General features: G+C 31.5%; 1 protein-coding gene across 5 annotated transcripts in view; it reads right to left on the bottom strand.

The window, feature by feature from the left end:
• The window catches only part of LOC113392233 (TLD domain-containing protein 2), an 85,510-nt gene that overhangs the window by 57,362 nt on the left and 7,187 nt on the right, over positions 1 to 20,961 (bottom strand). For 4 of the 5 annotated variants that reach the window (XM_064220983.1, XM_064220987.1, XM_064220986.1 and 1 more), the window contains exon 1: positions 5,090 to 5,269. The exons of the other annotated variant lie outside the window; for it this stretch is intronic. The gene's annotated coding sequence lies outside the window, so the exon portion shown is untranslated. Of the gene's footprint in view, positions 1 to 5,089; positions 5,270 to 20,961 lie in introns of those variants that run through there. 5 annotated transcript variants of the gene reach the window in all.

The following is a 20,961-nucleotide window of genomic DNA, read 5'->3' as shown; positions in this document are numbered from 1 at the left end:
ACATTTTGCATACTTACAATTGAAAAATAAAGTACCTAGTCATATAAAATCAAAACAAATTTGTGCAGTGGATGAAAGACGAAATGGTAACCGAATCCATTGAAATACATTTAAAAAGAAGTTATCTATTATAACAAGATTGTAAGATTAATCAAAGAATTATAGATAAATAAAAAATTAACATAGTTATATAGGTTCGTTTATTCGTCAGCCTACAATTGACCCAGAACGGTGAATTTGTCTTTATATTCCGAACATGATTAAATACTTTACATAAAACCTCTCAGTTTAATCTATTTTCATTTTTACGATACATATAGGTTATCAACTGGAATAGGACTGATATTAATATATATAAGTTTGACTGAAATAATAAGTCAAATTATAAAAGAAAACGAACACTAACTACTGAAAGATATAGCCTAGAATATACAAGGATGTTAAACCTAAACGTTTCACGTACCGTATACGGTACGACATAGCTACAGTCCCTGCTACATAGTTAGGAGTAATCGTGGAAAATCTCTGCTGAAATGTTACACGGTTTATGGTAATAGCCGGGGGAACGACAGAGCACGCACAATCGCTCGTAAATGCCATGGGCCTTCATTGTGCCTTTTGTTACCTACTTATCGCACGTTGCAACTACGCAAGCCAATTGCAATTACTGTGCTTCCATCGTTGTACAAATTTCATTTCAGTTTTTAATTTACATACATTAACGGAATACGATGTCTTATTCCTGTTTATAAAAACAATTCGTTAGCTTATATTTAAAAAAAATATACTTAATCGCGGATGTGAATTTCAAGTGTAAATTTCTTATACACGATGTTTACAAAAAACATGCCAAATGGATCTATTTGCTTTAGATATATAATATACAAATGTAATTCGAGAGACGCGTCGTAGGAAATTTATTTTAAATCTATTGCCAATGAGTTAGTGCAACATTACGAAAAGATTATGTCATATATGTATATATGTACATTTTCTATTACACTCGCCGTTAACAAGCAAATATCGTAAATAATAATTTATAGGTTTATTATTTTTATAATGTAATACGAGCAGATATTCATTATATGGTAAATGATTTTATCCGTTTAATGTTTATATTATTTATTCTATACATAAAGCACCTAATAAATTGAAAAGATTACAATTTAGATAATGATTTTTATAAATAAAGAGACGAAATAGTTATACATAATACACATTAAGTGAACGAACGTCCTTACCATTTATTATTTAAAACGATGATGTTAATTGAAATACGAATTTGACGAATTAATGCGTCTACAAGTTACAATAATATAAAACGTTGCAAAGAACCAATTTGCGGTAAGCAAAATATATTACAACGACAACTTTATTGATTTTTATTTATGGAAAACATCGAATGACAAGTTATCGGAGGAACGCGTTGTAAAATTGTTTATAGACAAAATTGTGTATATAGTTTTCTTGAATTATAGTATATACAAGAGCGAGATACAATACACGTCCACACACAAAGACAGTCGGCATATGCAAACAAAGAATATTCAATGAGACTCCAAGTCCTCAGCTCGCAGCTGAACTGAATACTGATTAATTGTTTACGACAATAAACTAGCATGGGACAAAGAAAATCAATCTCATTAATACGTATATAATGAATAGGAAATTAACGCTGGCGTTTATATATATATATTTTATTGAAAATAGGAAATGATTCGCATTTACGTTGTTATGAGACGCAGAGAAAATATTCATCGATAATACAAATGACAATTATTAATGAGAAAAATAAAACTATTATTTCTCATGTAAATGAATCGTTGTTTGCGACTTAACTAATGTATTGATACGAAATGAATTCAACGAGAGTTTAACTATGACGCATGAGTCTTAACTGTTTGAAAATACGTCAACACCACGAAGATATTTTTCGATTCAAGCAACCTATACAATTAAACACTTTAGAACTGTCCAAAACACCATTAATAAAATTCCAGAAATATTCCACAAGCTCTCCGTACCTATAAACATTAACCCATATACTTTTACTACTTGAACTATTTAAAGAGAACATTTTATTTTAATTATTGTCCCTATTTTCAGTTCAGTCGAAACGATGGCAGCAAGAAATGATATCGTTTGAAATATGTGTCACAATGTCAACTATTACAAAGTACTGACTTTGCTAAATTACATAATAAATACAAGTCAAGATACCAAATGTCCCTTATTCGGAAAATAAATAATGCGTTTCGAAATAAACAAAGAAAGCAAGTAAACTATCTTGGTTATTGTTAGTAAAATGGCACACAAAATCGTGTAGGAATATTTGGGAATATTTCCAAATTAACAACTGCCACAAATAAATCTCTTTGAAAGCGTTTTGCAATCTCGTTGTCCCGATTTTGTTCATGAAAAAAAATCATATAAACCCTCGTAAAAATATTGTAAACAACATTTAGCTAACGTAGTTTGGAATTAGTTTTAAAAATTCATCCTAACTACGCATTTAAACATCCTACATATACAAATTTAAAAATTTGAATATATTTTTTAAGTTATTTTTATTCATCCCACCGTAATAACACAGCTAGTAAAAACAAAGGTCAACCTTCAAGTATCTTTCTATGGTGATGATATCTAGTACATCGGAAAGGAAGAAGCAAGTGTGAAGGAAATGATCTCGCACGGGCGCGCCGTAACTCAATGGCATGGATTAAACTCGTCTTGGCAATAGGATCGATACAAATAATTAAAATGCAAAGATGAATTCCTTTCGATAATATCGACGTTCAAATGCCTCTCATGTAATCGGAGGTCAACCAGAGGCTGAATTTGCAGAGTGTACATTGTTTATACCTGCAGTTTATTAGACGTTTATACATAGTCCTACTCGTATGGATACGCCGTAAACGTTAAATAATATTAATCAAACGGAATAATAGTGGACGCACAACCGTGGACGTGACGATGTTATTGTTTAAATTAACTTATTACGACTAAAAAAACTTGTCGGCCATTGCTATTTTTATTCTCTATAAAAAGATTATTACAAGCCTTTGACCCGATTTCTTATAGTAGACACAAATGGTCAACGTTCTTGGTTTAACATAACTTAGCTATACCTAGGGTTGCCTTCTAAAACCATTCTAATACATAGCAGTCATAATTGAGATCTTTTACATTTTCGTTTCATGAGATGTCAATATTCGAGAGTGTCATAATATCATCATGGGGAGGGACCGCTAAATTTTGCCTTTACTAATCAATTAAGTTATTTATGAAGCGCCATCATAAATTTACCATTGTCATTTGCTCTTTAACATATTTTAATGCCCAAGAAACAAGGCGTTATAATGTGTTTCGGAATATTTTATATAATTTGGAAAACAACTCTATTCTCGCGACGAAGCGTCGACTCAGCAGATGTCGCGGCGGTCAACCCTGAGATAACATAATTCTCAAGTTACGTCTATTGCTAGAAAAATGTAGGTCGTGTCCGATTTCAAAGCGCAGCGGGACTTGCATAACTCGAGCCTCGCCTCGCCCGCCGTCGACACCCGACTTTCAGTGACATTGAGTCTATCGTATCGACCAAGATTCATTATAAGTATATTTCATCGATAAGATAACACATTATTTCAATCACAATCCAATTGAATCACTGTGTCTTATCTCTCAATGTCATATTATATATTTGTAACCCCGATTTTTGATAACGCCGAACACACAGAAATAATATTCTCATTTTAATATATATTTCGACCATATCTACAGAGTTATGCTTATTTAATAAATAAATCTATACTGACAATGATTATCTAATTAACTTTTGAATACTGAACTGATACAATAACAATTAGTCTAAATGATTATTAATTCCCTGTAATTGGTAAATGAAAATATTGCACACGTGATATTACGTAAATTAAACAGTCAGTACGAAACATATACATCTAGAATGGTACAATATGCGTATTGTAAAGTAAAAGTTTTTTAAACGGGCTGGAAGCAACAAAATGGGCCCCGCCTACGGCTCGACTCGGTCACAAATATGCATTTGCATCATTTTCGTCTGCGCCCGACTCGCGATTATATATTATATTTATAGCCTTGTTCCTCAACGTATGGAGCATTTGCAGTAATTAAAATGCTACTTTATTAGGAACCAACGAAAGCATCGTCTTTATTGTACTGCGCTATACATATTTTCTGATGTACTCAAGTAAACACAAAATGTAGCAAGTATGTGATAGAATATAATAAAATTAACGAGTTGTTTCGGTTTTTAGTATTTATATAATAACAAAAAAAATTAATGGAATACTTTTGAACTACACATCGGAAATATGACAAGTATTTGATCAATATTGTGTTCATTTATTAGCCTCGGTGTAAATATAGATATTAGTGTCGATTTGACATCACCTACGTTACAGCATAAGTTAAGAAAAACTCGAGTAAAAAATGAACGAAATGAAATAAACGTTTATCGATCTCAAAATCTCTAGATGTAGCTTTATCAAAAATTATTTTGTGTCACATGTTTTATCTTTATGTTAAAATTACTTAACTAACAATAATAAGGAAAAACTTATCAAGTTCCAAATGTTAAAGGGCCCAAAAACTTATGAATGAATCGTGCGCGTGTTCTCACGAACGGTGACCTTTGTATTGACATAATTATAAAGTATCGAAGTACTCGACATTCGATGTTTTTCGATCGTTTTACAAGTTTGTTTCATTTTCTTTTAATCTTTAACAGTTTTGTGTTATAAATTACGTAATATAAATGCTATCTACGAGCTACGTAGAACGTCGTAGCATGTCTAACAAATGCGGGGAAGGCACTTAAAGATGCAACAATGTGCAGTAAATAAATAAATAAAATAAAATAAAAAAACAAAACATGCAAACTTAAACAATGTGGGTAGTTAACGATTCAACTGACGACAGTCACATTAACAATACGGCCGGAGCCAGGCACTTGGAGAAATCCGATAATATTTAATTTTGGTAATACAACACAAGTGCGAAACTTATTTAAAACATTGCTAACACGAATCGCGTCGTTCTAAGTGCTTACGGGTTGCGGCCACGCACCGACCTCCTTTCCCCGCTGCACTGGCGCAACGGACAAACAAAATAACTAGACGAAGATGTCGGCGTACGAATTCGTAGCGTAAACTGCGCGTGCGACTTTCACTGCGTTACAAATGCGCGAGCTTGTATCACCGCGTGCGAACCTCGCGGCGCTTTGAATGCTACTGACTGCTGGTAGGTATCGCAGCCTATGGAGGGGCCACCGGCCTTTCTGAGATAACGACATCACCTGATAAAACGTCTGAAATCAACCCCCGCTGTTAGACGTCATACCCTTAGTACTCATCCTTTGTGTGGCATCTCAACATATTTATTATCATGTTTTTCCTCCACGGTATAATTAATCATCGGCTTCAACTCATTATTAATAAATAAATTAAAAACTCCCAATAGATTCTGATATCAATCATTTCTAATATACCTATGTCTTTTAATATAAAATATTTTTGGAGAACGTACATTTCTGTATAAATAAATAGGAAAATATTGAAATTACGTTTTTAATGCCTTGTGTCATAAGTAATCCATTGTATATTTAATAACGTTTTAATTGGTATTGCATCCCACCGATTATTGTATTCAAATCAATTAAATGCCTTTAGCTAAGAATGCATCTAAATGTATAAGATAGACGATAATTATTCTTTATGTGATTTTTATCTTTGGTGAAGTATTAAAAAATCAAAAAAAAATTAAATATTTTTTTCAAGTACGAATTGAAGAGTATAGTCCATTAGTATTATCAATTTAGCTTAAGATTGTGTCCTGACCGTCTTCAGTCACGGTGGCGATTCTCCAGTTAGACTTACAAACTGAGCAAGACACATAAAAGTGCACAAGTGTGTGAACAAGCGCATAGTTTTTTCCTTCAATCTCATAATTCGATAGCAAATCCGAAAAGTAAAATTAATTTAAATTTGTCCCAACCCAGGATTGCTACCCAGGATTTGCAAGTATGATATCTACTACACCAACGAGGCAGTAAAGTTTTGTAGAAAAAATAAATAATCGATTTATTACAAACGATAAAGTCAAGCGCGGTCAAATATCAATCAGGATGAAATGCGGTTATCTCAATGTTCATAATCAAATGTAGTTAAGTAGAACAATCATGAAATCGAGAGTGAAATGTGACAATTTTTTTAAGATAATACGTGACCGAATTCAAAATACGTCTTTGATATAGGTTCTGGTATTAAGATACATATAATTTTTTACAAAAACAAAGCAACACTACTTTGGTTTTCATATTATTTTGTTTTATAGAAATTGCTGTACGCTGTAGATTGCGTATTCAATCGGACAGGCCATGCAAACGCAATAAATCATCCAATACCTTAGTTTTCCACCTTTATTCGAGATATTGACATTATTTTTTCAAATTAATTGAATTTGTCTCTTGAGGTGTGACTTTTTATTAAAAGATTTACCTATGTAATACGTTTACACTCGGCGAGAGTATTGCGTAACAATCATACAAAAAAATGGAAAAAATACAGACACTTTAATTGTCCCTCTGTCCAAGCGTGTGACACAGACTATCATCACAAAACAACGTAAATAGTATTTATATAAAATAGAGAAAAACTTTTAGAAACTTGTTTATTTAAATTAAAATTTGTAGTCAAAATTTTGTATACATAACATTAAAAAGGTTGACAAGAGTTGTAAATATAGATAAATAACTTTGACATTGAATTTACTGAATATAATTAGTCGATATCTTTAACAATCAGTGATATTCATTATGGATTCGCGAAAGGATGTCGTTGAAGAAGTTATTATAAAATAATAAAATATTTTAAAAATATATAAAAAAAGACCTGTTTATTTTGTTAATAATATAGTAGAAATATTACAAAATCCTATGCAGGTCCTCATTATCCATTAGGCAGTTCAACTGCAGTTCCAACCGCCTAGGCAGACCAAACATATAAAAGCTTGTCGCGAAATTTACTTGTGTAGATAAACAACTAAATTAAATAATTTAATGTGAATAATTTTATCTATTATAATTTTCAAACTAAGTAAATACGAGTAGGTAAATATAAATTGTCTCAAATGTAAAATTACGTTATAAGTCAACAGTAAAAGATTTAGTGTTGTAGTGTAAAAGTTATTTTTTTTATTTTAAACGCATTTAAATAAAAATTTAAAAAAATAATTTAATTTGTTTTATTTTTTAATTTGTTTATCAATCAATGAATCAAAAATTTCAAATCGACCGAGACCCTGAGTCCATTTACCAAAACTCGGCTTAATAACATAATTGGGGTTTTCTGTTAACTAATTGGAGTCTTACAGTGTTGTCTTGGACTTTATGTAAAACAGTTAGTCTTGAGCCTTATCTCTCTCCGGATGTATGTAGAGTCGCCACCCTATTCCAGTGGACTAAGAAAGTTCGGAAATAAAAAGTGAGTCCGTTTTACCACCCAAACTTCTGCACTATATTTTATCCTACGCAAACGCGCAGGCTAGTCTCAAACGAGAACAGTGGCCGTGGCCGGAATCGGTTAGGAGGATATCATATTTATGATTGTGTATTCGTATCTTTTATCTTGACAATATTTTTCAAATGAAATATACTCGGATTTTAATAAAATTAAATTCATACATCGTCATTCATCGTTGGTACTTACAACTCAATTGTCGATCAATATCAATTCGTAATATTAATAAAATCACAAATTACTTTTAATTGTGACTTAATTATGTATATATTTAATACAACGTCTGTTACCGAGATTACAGATAAAAAATGTCCAAACATGTATGTAAGTACATATAATTAGCGTTCCATTCACTACTTCATCTGTTATCTGAGTGCATTACTAAATTATCCGACACTTAAAGGGGTCAAGTTCGTTTCGGACCACATTCTCGAGTGTTCCTTAACTCAATTAACTTCTCAGTGGCGCATGCGCACATATTTTTGAAGTAAAAATATTGCAAGCAAATGGGTCATCATCATGTATTTATGGTATAACGTTGTGTCCATATCATACTTAAACAGCAAGACGTATAAATCACTTATTACATTGACAATACACTCATGTATCTTGTGCCTTTCAGCTAACTCACACCTATAAACAGAACAGAACAATATACTTGGCGATCAATAACTGGATATGTGGCACCCACGCCGGCCTACACAAATCTCTGCATCCGATGAATTACAAATATTTAGATTTTTAATTACTATAGTCTCATTAACTCGTGAAATAACTTTATAATTTATTCAACTATATTAATTTATACGTTACGACAACTGTTCGCATTTACACGGCAGGTATTTATGTAAATTATAATCATCTGACCGCAAAATGTCAACAAAAGAATCGTAAGTAACTTCATCTGGCTGTGGTAGTTTGTCCTTGAACTCTAAAAGACTTCCTTTGAATAAATCCAATCTTTAAACGTAATTACTTTACACAGTTACACTAGCGAGCCCTAAGAATTCATTCGAGTTTAAATTATCCATGGTTGTTTCACGCGTTTCATTCGTTTGCTTATACGTACATAACGAAGTGCATCGCATTAACTAAATACCTGTCAAGTAGCGTTGCAGAACTATCGATACTTTGACTATCGATAGTTCACCTCGAAAACTATTCAGGATATCGATAGTACTATCGATAGTATCGTTATGATCAATGCTCTACGTGGGCAATACTATTGATTACGGCAACACTATCAATAGTATCGATAGTATCGCTAGCTCTCTGTAAGCAATATCTTACCTCTGGACTATCGATATGCAACACTACTGTCAAATTTACCGTAGCGGTTAATTTTTATGGTTATCGTTCCTTTTCTCAGGGTCGTCGGATAGATATTATTTAGAATTTAGGAACCTTTATAAATACACAGATTTAGATTATAGTTTTAATGTGAAGATATTTTATTTTATAATTTGTCGGTCGTTTTTGAAAATAACATTTAAAAACAGAAATGCTGCGTATTTAGACTATTTATATATGTAAGTGCACTACAAAATAACTAGAACAAACGAGCCAACTTTAGTATTTTGTGCGTGTGCGAGACAGCTTTGATTGACGCACGCCAAACGTCAAACTACTTTACTAGTATACGCATACTTAGTGACCAACGATTGACCACAATTTTTTTCGATACGTTCTCTCTCGTTCAAGTCGCATTATCTAGCTACGTAGGTATATACCACCGTAAAAACCATTCGGTTCACAATCTCTCGATGGTTTACTCTCGCGAAATAAATTATAATCTAACGGTATTTACAATTTTACGGCGACATATAACGCTTCGTTTGCGTTTTAAGGGTTGGTTGTCGGTATTAGGTATAAAAAGTAGCCTATAGTCTTCCTTGGATTTCAAGCTTGTTTGTGAAAGAGTAACAGACAGACAGTGTTACTTCCGCATTTATAATATTAATATAGATTAATTAATGAAATTAATAATAAAAAATAATCTAGACGTAATGAACACATTATAACACTAGTAAAGTTGTAGTGTTTAGTTCAAAATGGAATTATATAACGTACAGTAAATTGCCGATTAGTAACTTATTGTTATTTAAAATTAAGATAAAAATGCAACTCCGTCCAGACGCATATGTTGAAAATAATCTTTTTTTTTTATTCATTTTAATAAAAATAAAACATTCACACATTTGTATCATTAGATAATGCATAGTGATTTGCACTATTGAATATAAATATAGATTAAACAGTACAATTCGTAGGTAATAACTGTCACAGATAAAAAAAACAGTCGATTAGATACTTATTATATTTCGTATTAGAATCATGTTGCTTAAGTACCAACGTTTAATCCGTTATAAAGTTTCAGCGTAATAGTTACACAACTTGTGCCCTTTTTTGATCTTGACATATGTTATTAAATCAGTGACGTAAGCTTTTAATACATTAATAACACGGACCAACCTTTACCAATCTCACTACGTGATCTTTCATACGCGACAGCTGATAATCGTCATACTAAGATTCATTGTTACAACTTACATTTATATTATAATTAAAATTTGTTAATTTATTACGTTATCGATGAAATACTTGTTAATTTTTTAAATAAATGTATTTCAACTATAATAAAAATTCTATTAAAGTACAGTTTGGGCAAATGCCTCCTATCCTGCTGGATACGCCGTGTAGTAAAATATCATACGACACATGTAGGTTTCCTCACGATGTTATCGTGATTGATGAATAACATTTTAAACGTGAACGAATTCACGGTTCTACTTCTAGTCCGAATTTGAATCTTGGATCGCGTAAGAACCCCGTGTTTAATCATCTAGGTACATAAAATCTATTCTATTCATAAAAGACAATTACTTGAAGAAAACCCTCTTCCGTGAGTCATTTAATTTATGATAGTTATCGTATCCGTGTAATATTCGCACTACCGCATAAGGTTGGGATGTAATAACGTTTAAGTTGTTTCTTAAAAATAATGTAGGGTATAAGCTCGAGTCGTAATAACAAGGTAACGGAACAGAGCGAAGATTAAAAAAAACCGCATCGTTTTATAAAAATCACGCAGTCATTACAAATACGAAGCTGATAAGAATTAATAAAACCGTTAAACTCATTAAATATTATTTTTATCACAGAGTCCTATTCCGACACGTGACGTTAATTGCAAATGTAACGCTGAATGCGTTCCATGCAACCATCAATAAAAGGAAACAAACAAACAAAGTCATGTGAACATAAGTCGGCTAAAACAATATAAGGTTAATGTCTTTGTCTTATGTCGGTCAATAGTGTCACTTAGTGGTGAGCACCGTCGTACAGTACGAACATTGTCCGCTCATTATTGAATAGGTAACGGGGATCCGTCGGGCAAAGAATGAAAGTGTTTCATACAGTACTTTGACTAACTATTTAACTAATGCGGCCAATATTTTGATTCATTGTTTGTCGATCTGATATCATCCTATGTATGTCTGAACTTGTATCGATTGAGAGTGTTTACTGTAATACTTAATGTATAGTGGCATTATCAAGTATTTTCTTATCAAGATTTTTATCATAGTTGCATGATGTCCAACTGTGATATGAACCTGCTATAACCTCTCATAAATCCTATAAACAGAGTGCATATTACATTTTAAATTTCACTCGTATACGTTCAGGACTACAATCAATGAAACTATTTGTACACTAAATAATGTTTCGAGATGTAGAAATATTAAACAAATATATAAGGTCATCAACATCTCACGAATCATTTTTCTATTACCACATTCGAATTCCGAATGAGATTGATTCAATTTTATTGTATCTACGAATAGCACTCAACTGACATTTAGTGCAAAAATCGACAAGTAATATATCTACTGCTTTAACAATCAAAACAGTAAAGCGTGCCTATATTCTAGAAATTAAATGTATTTTCAACGTTGAATGAAAAATATTAGTAATGTGAAATATTCCTTTTAAATCTTCATAGAATAAAGAAACCACTTAATAACAACACGATCTATCTTTTACAAATCTCATACACCAAAAATAGACCAATATATATGATCTTACGATTCAGTTACAGTCGGCTATATAAATTAAATCTAGTTCTGTCATGGTACGCGAAATATAGCAATCTGATGACACGCCATTTGTCAGAAGCGACGGCTATAAATTTGACGGATACGGTGTCAAAATACGTTTTGGAAAGGGTATGACAATTAAGATAAGATTTTTTTGTAAATGACCTGAATACGCTGCCGACTTTTACACTAACTAGTATGCGTGCATACCTCTTAAGTATACATATTTGTAAAAGATCAACATTATTATTAAATTGTTAACTAGTTATCGCCCGCAGCTTTACTCGCGTTTTAGGCATTGGTCGTTAGGTGTTGACATAAAAAATAACGTATGTCCTTCCTTGTGGTTCAAGTTTGCCAAACCTAATTAATTTCGTATCAGGTGTTTGCCCGTGAAAGAGCAAAACACAGACAGTTACTTTCGCATTTATAATATTAGTATAGACTAATATAGATATTGTCCGTGTTCAAATGTACACTTAATTTAATGGCGATCGGTTCAAACGGTTTAATGTATTACAGCGACATCTAGTGGCGAGTGGATTGTATAAAAAACTTCTGAATAATACAATACATATATAAAAATAATAGTGAATACTATTCTAGTTACTATCGTTATAATATAAACAATGAAACATATTTCACACATTATTTCTTGTCTTATTAATAAATGTATATCAAATATATAGCTTATTGTATCGTTACAGTGCAGTAATCTATTACCTTATCGGAAGTAAATAAAACAAAAAAGTCATAAGTACTGAAAACAATGAAGTTATTTACGACCATATTTCCTTATTATCGACATAATTATTCATGAATAACATATTTAATACTCTTAGTGAATATTCAAAATATACCATAAACGTTCCAGTCCTATTTATAAATTCATTACTTCGCGTAACGTAAATGTAAATTAACGAAGGATAACGATGTTTATTAAACAGCATCCAGCTGCGAGTCATCTGCCGCCTTCGGTGCATTTGTTTACCATTCACTACAACACCAAGGTCAGAAGGTGCAGCGTTTAATAACAATTTCATATATCTATAACCTTCGTCGACCTTCACACATTAAAACTTTAATATGAGTCAGTATCGAGTTGTAAAATGAAACGTAGGCTGTACAATTTTATCAGGCTGTCAAAATGCCAATGGAAAACGTGTAAAGTTGGAATAATTGGCAAACTGTTTGCATTTCGCCATAAAAATCGTGCGTATTTCTTCCTCCATCTTTGATGTATACCGACTGAAATTGAAAAACAATGTTCCATATTTAATTTAAAATTGTTGTTGACATCTTCGGGATAATTACAGAAACTTGACAGCAACGTGTATTGATGGCATAAAAATTGGCAATTTTCTCATTGCAAAGACTCGGCGTAATGTAACAGCTTTCAACGAGCCGTGTAAATCAAAATAATCACTCTAGTCAATACATACACTATAATTGCCCTTACTGGTGATTTATGAGCGCAACCACAAAAGTTAAAAGTAATCTAATTTATAATCATTTTTGTAGTTGATAATTATTTATTAATACCATATTTTATTGCAATTTATAATAAATACTTAAATAAATAAATAATAATTCGATAGATGTCATCGCGACGTTTACACACATAAAAAAATTGTGTCAATTATTAAGAGATAAAATATACTAAAATATCGTATTACTTTTAATTCATATACATGTTGAATATGTTTTATATAAAATGATCATTCGTTTTAAATTTCATTACATACATCAAAAGTAAAATCAAAACAGACTGCAACCATGATACTTTTGTTACGAAGGAAACAGAGGGTAACAACACATTTTATTATTTTCAGTCAATGACATGACATTGTCGTCCCGGCTGATCCGACACTCGAAGCTCGAAAAAGTGGTAAAACACTTCAATTCACTTTTGTTTTCTGCAGTGTGAGCATTCTCGGCTTTCATCTTGCACCGAGCTTTGCGCTGCCAAGATCATTATCATGTAGGATCATTTGAAATCTGAGATTCCAGTATACTTTTTCGGCGTGTATCTTCTGATATTATTCTTCATGTTCTTGGTCGATGTCTTCAATCGATTATTTTAACAGTCCATGCCACTTGTAAATCATAATTTTACAAGTGGCATGGACTATTAAAACAAAAAATTAAACCAATTTCCATTAACAGCTCCCATCTCACTATGGTTTCGGCTTCTCTTGTCGTATCTCCAATCTTCTTCGTTACTGCTTTATGGTTCCCCATATTCCGGTTAGTTTGTCAAAACATTATTATTTGTAAATGTACATATATCGTCATAGTGTTAAAACTATATAATTTTATATCAATATAATATATATGATATAATTATATACTGTTAATGAATTTCCTACAATTATGGTACAAAGCAAGTACAAGGCATAACTCCTCCATTCCGTGGTTTAAAACCATTTTGTGTAATGATTCAAGTATTTTAATTTAAACATAATATGATCGAGCGTTACGGTTCAAGAGAGCAATGACAACGCGTTCTGTACAAACATTTCACGTTATCTTGATAAGTTTGCTTGCTTCCAGTATTAAAACAAACAAGACTTCCGAGAAGAAAGATAGTTTGAACGTTTACGTGAACTGGCTAATAAGGTAAAATATTTTTTAAAAAGCGAGTAATCATGTAAACTATCATTTAGTTTTTACCACCAAAAATGGTTGTTTTATTACAAAGTTGCAGCCTATACTCATATAATCTTGATAATACTACCTGCCTTTAAAGATTATATATAAGATTATTTCCAGTAACGGAAGTAGTAGGAGGAGGAGTAGTAGTGATCGAATAATTTACTTTTCTTGTTATTCATAAACTTATTTATGAACAAGGCTGCCTACACCTACATCATCGTTGAGATAATAAACTGTATTACATCCAAATATTTATTTACATGCTATTTGAACTAAATTCAATGAGATATTTATATAGTTATGTTATTATGTCAAATATGTCGTATACGTTTATTTACGACCGCTTATTTTATGAATTTAATAATTAAATAACAAGTTGGTCTATTCCGCTGCATAATATGATCTACCTCTGTGACATAAAAACATACAAACTATAATTTATAACAAAATTAAACAAAGAATTATCGACGATTTAAACAAACAGTATTATTTCACTCAAGAACAATTAAACATTTATATATGTGACTTGGTTTTACAAAATACACAACTTAATATACACGTACATGAAAGAACAGGCTGATTGATAAATGCAAAATAACACACACACACATAAATTATAGCTAATACACCATTTTATAGTATGAAATTTGGTACATTCAAGTAATACACTATTTAAGTTATAGCCTAGTTAATATGTGCTAACCTATCACTGGAAGAAACTCTGGTTTTTCTAGCGTTGAAGTAGGCACAATTATAAATATATGTATGTAAAACTGAAATAGTATCTTCCCACTTTAGGAGAGAATTCGCCGATGAATTACAGGCACGAGGGACAAAACTTTTCGTAATTCCGAAGGTTGGTGGCGCATTTACGGAATGGTTTATATTTCTTACAGCGTAAATGTTTGTGGTACCCGTTTGCCAGTATGTTATAAATAAATTAAAAATATCTGCAATAAAAACATTCTCATCCTTATATCATCGGACACAGACCTACTGAAATCTAGAAATGCGAAATCTAGACAGTAAGTTGCTTTTATGACGTAACATAAGTAACCGACTAAAAAGGGAGGGACCTTCGGGGGTAACAATTTGAAAATATCAACATCAATAGTTTTATATTAAAATATCGAATTAAAAAAAACCTTATATTGTTTTAGCGGTACATTTTTAAAATATAAAAACATTGTTAACGCAGACGATGTCGCTTGAAACAAGTTTTAATATAATTTGAAGTTTTTTCAGTCAAAACAACTAAAGTACTCGTAGTACATATATATCGTGGAAATGTATAGCTTTCTTTTGGCTTCATTCTAATTAAGTTATATTGTTGAAGATAACTTATAGCTGGCGTAAACCTTGATAGTGACGTAGATTTTATTTTCAAACTAATTATTTATGGCCAGTATTAATAACATAAATTTACATGTCAGATTTAATTTTATTAACCTTTTTTATAAATTATCGCTGATTATCCGGTTAGAGTATTATGTATTATGTGAACATCGAAATGGGTCAACGTTCCGAAATCGTTTCACTTCTGTCTCATATACCTAATAATTTCTGTTCTCTTAATGCGAGCGTATCCATTTTTTAAATTAAATCCGTTATAACTCACAAACGACATTACTCTGAGAGCTGACGGACACTTCGACTAATGTCTTAATAAGTAAAACATATATCAATAGTAGTATTTTATATAACTACTGATTTATGTATTATATATTTACTGAGTTACTTGTCGGTTATTCTCGAATCCAAATTCCGATACGGTAATTTATATAATGACGATTCAAAAGTGCCCGTAAGAGCCTACTTGCATTAAGTATAATTACGTTTTAATTTTTCTATCCATTTAATATGATACGTCTGACCTGATAACAAACAAGCTCCTCTACTATACACTGGATCCTAATTATGTTAACAAGATTACTGTAATTAGTTTGACCCAAGTTCCAACTTTATTATAAGCTTAAAGTAGCAGCAATTATCACGAAATGTATGACTTTATAAAGCAATTTTTATTGCACAATAAAAATACGTACAATGAAAATATAAATTTAAAAGATAGGTTTTAAACAATTTCCAAAAGGAACTTCTTAAAATAAGATTTCAATTTAAATAGCCCTGATACAATAAAAGGGTTCCCTGTACTTGACAAGGCATTGTGGTCGCTTACACGAATTAATTAATACTTGTTTCGAAACAAAACTTTTCTGCCTATCGTCCAACAATTGAGGAACTTTAATGAGTTTTCCGGTCTATATAAACGTAAGTATTTACTTTAGTAAGAATAAAGTAAGCGATTCCAACTCTCAAAACTTAAAATAATAAAACTTACAATATAATGTTATATAACATATATGTTAATATATACATAGGTATATGTTTATATTTATGTATTATATGTGAAATTGACAGCCGAGAATGACAAAAATAAAGATCCGAGATGGCCTAGTGGTTAGAACGGTTGCATCTCAATCGATGATAACGAATTTAAACCCAGGCTGAATGAACAACTGAATTTCTATGTGTAATTGGAGTTTATAACACATAGCGTGATCGGTGGTGAAGACAACATATTGAAGAAATCTGCATTGTCTAATTTCAATGACATTCTGCCACATGTGTAGGTATTTACCGAACAGCACTAGGGCAGCGTGGTGGAATTAGCACCAAAACGTCTCCTTAAAGTGGGACATTCACCGGCCATATCTCTACTATGTGTAATTGTTATTATATTTTTCTTCAACCTACCTATTGTATTATTTGCACCATATATTCTCTGATATACTAAGAATTTATTAAAAGAGAATGCCTTTTAGTGCCTGATTTAATAAGTGTAAATCAATAAAAAATATTTACTGCGGAATGTTACCAGTCTTTCCTACAATAGTTACTGCAGAATGTTACTGGTTTTTTCTAGTACTGATATTATAAATGCGAAAGTTCTGTACTCGATAATGAACTCTAAAGAAACATCGACGTCGTTTAGATTGTGGAAATTGACATACAATAATAATATTTATTTTTTATTGAATCTATATTATTATAGCCTTAAAAGAGCCGAGATGGCCCAGTGGTTAGAACACGTGCATCTTAACCGATGATTTCGGGTTCAAACCCAGGCAGGCACCACTGAATTTGATAATTACTTGCGAATTTGAGAAACTGACCATTTACCCTTCAAACCATTACACAGCAATACTTAGTATTTCTGTTTGACAGTAGAACATCAATGACGAGTGGGTGATAACCACGCAGACGGTTGACACAGAGCCCTACCACCAAGTATAATTTTTATTTAATGTCTAAATAATGCTCACAAAAAATATAATACATTTTTAAGAAATTAACATTTCTTTGATTAATTATTATCACGCGTCAATAATTATGATATTTTCAATAATGACAAGTATGAAACTACGTGTTAAAGCAAAGACAGAGGCATAACAGTTATTATTAATAAAAAATACTTATGAGCCCTTTTTATCAAATTGTCGTAAATTTAACCATAATATAAAAATAATAGACATAGCTCACGAACTTCATTATTCCTATAATGAAGCAATTAATATAATTAAATCAATGAGATTTAGATAAAACTTTAATGACGATTGACATCAAAACAATGCATTCAATAAATTTTAATATTCTCTGACAATTAAATTTCCAGAACTTTCTACCAAAAATAAATACCTAATACGTTGATGGAATAAATAAAAAATACATACCCGATAAATCCAAAAAAATTCATCCGTGAAACTAGAACTTGCTTTTAAATATCAAACATTGTTAAACACAAATTAACACATAAAATCTGGTTATTATTTTAATAAATTAAACATAATATCAGTCAACTGCCGTATAACTTATCGACTGATTTTAAACATTATCTTGTACACGTAGCTAATTTAGCGTCGCGATAGTAATTATAATGTGTTATCATTATCAATAATATATTTGAAATTTCGAATTTATAAATCACGAATAAAGATCTACTCTTCATGTACACCGACAATACAGGATATGTTTTTATTCAAAGTCCATAATTATAATTTCGTAATACAATGTCTCTGTAACCAAAAATATATATTAAGTATAATATTATGCATTGTATACTGTATATGAAACGAATTATCTGAGGACTGGTCTTGATATCCAAACTAAAGATTGCGGGATCAGATTTATAAATCTAAAACCAAACAAGCTCTAAGTTCTACGAGAAGTTCTAAATCAAAACATTAATCCTTCGCCTGCAACTAGACTTCATATATTAGTAACAATTAATTCTTCCACCGTTACGTAAAGGTCAACTCTCATCTTGACGTGACGGTACCGAGCTGAAACAACTACGCTGTTCCAATGCTTTAGTGGATTCACATACGGCTGAATTTCATCCGGAACATACCGGTTTCCCCACACACATATCAGGCCACATAGGATCGGTTATAAAATAAATAATAATTTTATATATATAAATATTTTATGCGGCGGGTTTCTGTACTTTCACTATACCTTTATCACCTGACATTACCATGTATGACATATTACGATTAAAAATATTTATGAATCTTGAAGGAGTAATTATTTCCGAGAACACTTATCCTTATCATTGACTTCCTACATTCAGTCATTTATGAATTATTTTACGAAGGAACGTAAAAAAATACTAATCCGCAATACCGACGGTGCATTGCACGCAATTTCAATTAATTTAATTGATATGAAATATCTACTAAATCTAGATAAGAGTTGTGATCTATTTAAAGGTTGATTCGAATGTTACATTAAACTGTATTTGTAAACAATTTGAAGCAATAAAATTTAAACTATCCGCATATGGAGATCTGTTTATTTTATTTCGGTTCTTAGTTGTTTACACAATATATCTAGAGCACTTAATTCTATCGAATTTATTGCAACAGAAGTTAAAATGATTACTTCTTAGTTCCGTGTTTAAACTGAGGACACGTGGCTAACTAACTAACTCAGAGCTCTGGCCAGAACGAATCGTTGTGCTGTTTGCTTTCTGTTTATTTTTTTAAACGAACTGACAGTAGACAAAGTATTTCTACCTGACCTAGGACACCACATCACGACACCATAACACGATCATTATAACAAACCGTAATCACAACTATTATACACCTATATGATAGATATTATAAAATAGTAATGGTTCTCTTGCAAGAGGATGTCCTGGACTCCTTTTAGAAGTGAATGGACGGTAATCTAACAATATCTAGCACATTTATATCCATACAACCGCATTTGTTTGATATTCTTCACGTTTCCTCATTATGTTTCCCTAAACTACCGAGCACGAGAATATGGTGCCTGGATTTTAATCCGAGACAATCATTTCTTCATCAACATGTTGCATCAATATGGTAATTTTAACATAGGATCATTAACTCGATATTTTCTGTGCATGAAAAAAAAAGTTTATTCATCAACGAGTTTATTCAAACTCATGATAACTTAATAGTCACTAATAATGACTAAACGACATACATATTTTTAAACGTTTTCTTTATTATTGTTTGTATTGTCAAAATACATTGATCATCTAAAACACTTCGACTACGTTTAGTTCCACTTTACTAAAACATCGTTACAAAATAATAAAACTCCATAAACGATTTTGTTTGAAAATAATACTTAAACACAAATCGTAAGTATTTTTAGTAACAAGGATTAATGTTAAAACAAGCTTAACACTTTGGAATTATTTAAAAATGAAACAAATTTCTCTTCTAGGAATACCTATAAAATTTAACGAATGATACGTTTGTAATACAACCATCTCAAATATCAATCAATTTTTACTGTGAATGAATTAATATTCGATTAATTTATTCGTATTATCCACAAACTAAATCCGACATAATACCCAAAAGATACGGAATCAATCCGCAATACACGCAGTAATCACACTATACGGGGTATACCGATTGTGCAAATTTAACTCGACGTTTTATCAATATATGACGTAAATGCATCCTATTAGGACCTTGTTAAATAAGTACAAGAAAATCCCCTCGATACTCTTACAAGCACAGTAGTGCGCAGTAAGCAATGATGCATGTCAGACGGATGCGCCTGCCGAGCATCATCTCGAGAGGTGTCCAGCTGGCGCCGCCGCCAATCATTCAATTACACACTTCTCATTGCACCGCTCCGGGCATCAATTACAGAATGGACTCGAATCATCCGGAGATAACGCTTCAAACGGCGAACATGAATCCTTGCATGTTATTTTAAAGTTTCATCTTAAGTTTTAAGGGAACATGAACATGTGCACAAAGTAAAATAGTATTATCTGAATCACAATATATTTAATACTGCAAGAATAATGAGAATGTATAACTCGAAAAGTCTAGAAAGAAAATTCATATAAATTTTGACATGTAAAACAATTTAAACTGACACAATATTTGCAGAAGTCATTCTTCAAACACTTTTAAGTTATCATTTAAGATAATTCTTTCATATTTTTCTATCATTTAAGTTAAAACAGAATATGTCAGCTAAATAGGTAGGTTTGAAAAATATTTGTACGTGACTAAAAGCGCTGTCAACTGCCGTCAGTTGTGAACGTTTTGATTTCCTATAGTGAGAGTTAGCCTTGTAACATTTTTATCTTATCC

This window comes from Vanessa tameamea, chromosome 5, assembly GCF_037043105.1.
Source record: "Vanessa tameamea isolate UH-Manoa-2023 chromosome 5, ilVanTame1 primary haplotype, whole genome shotgun sequence".
Classification (NCBI taxonomy): Eukaryota; Metazoa; Arthropoda; class Insecta; order Lepidoptera; family Nymphalidae; genus Vanessa; species Vanessa tameamea.
The sequence above is the reverse complement of the archived record's forward strand: the minus strand, read 5'-3'. Positions and strand labels throughout refer to the sequence as shown.